Source organism: Schistocerca cancellata, chromosome 10 (assembly GCF_023864275.1).
Source record: "Schistocerca cancellata isolate TAMUIC-IGC-003103 chromosome 10, iqSchCanc2.1, whole genome shotgun sequence".
NCBI lineage: Eukaryota > Metazoa > Arthropoda > Insecta > Orthoptera > Acrididae > Schistocerca > Schistocerca cancellata.
The window spans coordinates 106,117,063-106,122,018 of record NC_064635.1 but is presented as its reverse complement, the minus strand read 5'-3'; positions in this window follow the sequence as shown (position 1 = coordinate 106,122,018).

Sequence of the window (4,956 nt, the reverse complement as noted above, 5' to 3'; positions counted from 1 at the left end):
TCGCGGGGCAGGTCCGGCCGCCTTGGCGCAGGTCTTATTACATTCGGCGCCACATTGGGCGACCTGCACGCCGGATGGGGATGAAATGATGATGAACACAACACAACACCCAGTCCCTGAGCGGAGAAAATCTCCGACCCAGCCGGGAATCGAACCCGGGCCCGGAGGACGGCAATCCGTCACGCTGACCACTCAGCTACTGGGGCGGACATTCCATTCACATAATTTTCTGTTACAATTGTTTTAGCCATAAAAAATTCATCAAACAAGAGTAAATAGAAAGGATTACATTGCCTATGTCTTTTATTGCTGAAATACTCGCCTCCACATTTCACCATTTCCGTTTTGATTTCAAAGTAGACCAACGGAAGTCAGCGTCATGTGGAAATTTCTGACTCCATGAAACTAGATAGTAATATGCTATGCTGTAGAACGTATTTAAGGAATAAACTCTATCTTGAGCAGCTCGGTAACACTCATACAATTTCAGTAACATGAATTTAACTTGGAGATTCAAAAAATTATCTCCCCTATTTTTTTAGCTTTGTTTTTAGTAGCTCATAATAACCTAATGTTTCTACAACACAAACGTTCTGCCTTTCAATTTCTAGAATACTTATTTGAAAGATATTTAGCTGACTGTACACAGACCATAACCATAATTCTGATTCCTCATTATTGAAAAATGAATGCAAACTAGCAGGGCACCCTGATCTGACAGGAAAAATTATTTTAAAGCAAGATACAATTTCAAAATCCTTTCAACTGTAGACAATAATGGCAACCACCTTGCGCTGGTGTAGTCTAGTACTTGCTGATATTCAGCATTCACGAAATCACAGAATTCCTTTAGTCGTTCCACTCTAAGACTGTATATATGGAAATACTTAACAAATTTTACACACAGTGTTTTCTACATCGATTGGTAACTTGACTACTGCTGTTTCTGCGCTGTTATGAATTATCTATGCCACGCGACCAATCCCTACAAGAGACTTATTCAGACCTAATTTGATGAAAACTTTGTCTTTACCTCCTCTCTTAACCCCACCAAACATTCATTCAATTCATATTATCAGCTGAGAGACACACAAATTTTGACTACAAACTATGGGCCTGTTGAAAGTGGTGTACACGCTGTGATAAGACAGCTGATGTTGCATTTCCGACAGAACAGAAATCTAACAACTTTACATGTACCCCACTTTCTGGTTTGAAATATCTGACTATGAGAGGAAGAAATTTAGTAGATTTATGATTGCTGGTATCGACAGAAATGCTTATAAAATTCACTTCATTAAGTCTTCAGTAAGAAGCTCTTTCCACCATTGAGCCAATACATTATTAATAATACATTCTGTTTTGTGCTTGCACAACTAAACTTGATATCGTACAGCTTCTTAATCATTTTCGAAGTGGAGCCCCTGGCACTACAGCTGTGACTGCGATGCACAATGTGACAGGCAAATGTTCCTTCTGCCACAGCAAATTTTAATTATTCATTGCCTGAGACAGAAAGAATTTGTAAAATTTACTAAAAAAAATAAAAAATTCAGTAGTTAATAACAAAAGTGTAAGATTTACAAATTACAACATTTTTAACACAGCTAATATTGTACTGGGGAAAAGGTGCCCATTTTCGATGATGGTGTAGCAGGCTGTTGAACCCAATTTATGTTTCTTAGTTTTCTCGTGATGTAAAATGTCTGAAGTCCCACCATGTGCAATGGAAAATGTGTTGTGGCAAGTCGTGCAATAAACCTCACAATTTATTGTGGAACTTACCAGAAAAGGAGACTTTTCCTTTAGTTTAAATAGAAACATGCACTTGCATTTAGGCATAATTTGAAGAAATGTTGTATCGCAGTAGGGACGAGAAAGAGTCTCTGTATACTGAATGCGAATACAATACTGAAATGATTATTCAAGAAACTGAACAAGAGCAGATGCACTTCTTAAAACATTCAACACTCAACAGTCACTGCTGAGCTGAGGTCGGCTCAAGAATGCACAGGTAGAAAATAAGAATTGTCGATACTCAAATAAAGAAACAAAACACATGCTTAAATTTAAATCTTTGCTAAACAATATTTTTATTTCTCAGCTAAGTCATACATTGTTGCTGTTTGAAACTAAATATTAACAGGTTTAGTGCAATCGAGATATATGAGGTGTGAAAGAGGTGGAAGCAGGGGAGGCATGGTTGACCATTCTATTGTGTGGCGAATAATACAGGTAGGCTACTTCAACAGAAACCGAACAAAAATAAATAAAGAGATAACCTAGAAAATAAGCTAACTTTACACATAATTTCAGAATTACAGATCCCGACATTTTCAAACAATTGTAGGTAATTATATACAAACCAGCGTTATTAACGCCATAAAATGTATTTACGAAATTTTAATATTCGGGACATTTGTGCGCCCCGACAAAAATTGCGTGGACGCCGGACAACTGGGCCAGAAAAGAGGACTGTCCCGTCTTTTACGGGGCCTGTGGTACACTTATCATTAATGTTAACACTAATATATATATTCTGTAAATTTACTCGTTCCACTTTCTTCTTTGGATTTAAATAATAATGTTGCTTGTGTAAAATTCTAGTTCCTTCATCTCGTCTTCAACCACAGAAATTACTGCGTAGAGCAGCATACTGTACCTTTCCTAAATTAATAAAATCGAGTGACATTAATCTGTCGAACAAAAAATTTAATTAAAAGCCTGTGCCAGATTCTCTTTTGCTGAAAATAGTGACACCTCAATAAGTCATCCAATTCGTTCTATTTCACATTTAGAGGTATTAGATATACTTTCAGTTTGAATGAGAGCACACAGTAAAGTAAAAGTGAATAAAATAACATTGGAAAAAGTAAGTTTAAAAAAATCTATAATTTTACGAATTACTTTGTTAGTGTCTTCTCTTTTCCTTAATGGTTCGTTTTCTATCGATACAGGTGTGTCGAACCTGATTTGTTTTAGTTAATAGAAATATTTTCAAATTACCCACAAAGCAAAATTCTATAAGTTTTATTTGGGGAGTTAATGGAATTAGCCTTTTAGGTAAACGTAACAGACAGGTAACGCAATTTTGACTATAACCCTTCAACGATTTCAGGAGAATTATTTGTACAATTTTCCAGATTATTACATCTGTTTCTGTAGTAAATTCAAACAATAGCTAGTTTTCCTCTTTACTATTTCGTGAAATTTTCTGTTGGTTACGCGGTCTAACTACTTCGTTAGCACACATTTGTTCAGATCAGTTATGTGGAAGTTACAGTTCTGATAGCCAAGTCGTTAACGTACAGAGTTCGTTCAACAGGGCTGCCAACCGTATTTAGAAACAACTTCATTCATTCGCTGTGGGTTATTATAAAACTTGGAGGTACCTTACCGTTTGTCACTGTCGTGTGTGATTTGCATAGTTTTATAACATGTTACCTGTAAAAAACTTACCCATCTCTAACTGGCTATGCAAAATTGAACGTGATCATGTGAGCCCAATAGTATCGATAAATTTAAGGCAATCATTGCTGAAGTAAATAACTGATCAGTGCGGAAATCTGTGCAACATGTTATTTTTACTAGTAACATGACTGTGATGATTAAAAGAATCCAGAAATAACAAACCCGCAGATACTAATAAATGTAAGTAATACATTTAAAACTATCTCATAACGAAAATAATTCTCGTCACATTCAGTTCTTAAATGTTTCGTTTTTGTCATCTTGCCATAGATACGTGACTCCAAAAATACTGCAAACATTGTGAGTGTGCGGGTTTTATTTTGTCAAGTTGCGCAATGGATTGATCCAACAAGTACCCTTTGGCTCCTGCAAGAAACAATTTCCACCTCACACTACTACAGACGTCACACAGACGCTCCTAATGTACCAACAAGAACTGCTTAAAAAACATTCAGCATCAAATATCTTCTGGAGTCATACGCCATAAGGAAAAGACACAAAAATATTCTATTTTCTTACATAACTAGTGGAATGCTTGGGTACGGGAGTATTGCTAGTTGGAGTAAGAAAAAAATTAAACGAACGAAAAATATTACTTATTACAAAAAATTCTGAGAAATCAAGTGAAACTTTTTCTTATAAAATAATAATAAATTTCCAGGTTCTTTTCGGAACAGTAGATTGCCTCTTATGGATAGGAATGCTATTATTTTACAAAGTATGGAAAGGTTCTTTTCTCACTTTACTTTAATGTTATTTACTCGGCAGAATGGCTGACAATGGAACTGCCCCTTTTTCTGGAAAAGTTGCAAGAGTATATCATTCACTGTCTCCCCTCACTCCTCTGGCTGTTTGCGTCAGGAATATTCCGCCAATCAGCAATGCTCTTTTAAACGGGAGGATGACGTTTTCGTTTGAGTCGACCAATGCAGAAATATGTAGTATCTCTGTTAGGCGTATACTATCCTCCTGTGAGAACTCCGTAACTACGCAGTCGGTCCATGAAACAATGCGTCTTCTGGGCGCTCCCACACAATGTAGCGGAATTTGCTTTTAAGTCGAACACGGGAGTCGTTATCCCTTCGATCCAGCAAAAGCTGTCTTCCCTCTGGGTCGTCGCTTCGGCCGAAGTAGGTATGTTGTTGACCCAGCCCTCTGAAGGGACGGTCTTCCCAGTGGGCTGGTTTCCTCTTTAGAACGAAAATTCCTGTGGTCGTCATGTTGTGTACGCCAGCCTCGACATTTTTCAACCTCGGTGCGCACTTGTGATTTACTTATTAGATTTGCATATCGCTTACATGAATTCATGCAAAATTGACTCTACCTTACCGAGTTTTGGTTCAAATGAAGCGGCTTATGTGCAGAATACGATTGTCAGGACGGAATATGTAAGAAATGAAGGTCAGGAGACCACGCCACCTTACAACATGCAATAAATATGTAACAAATGACGATGAGTCGCTAGACGATATAAAACCGATATTG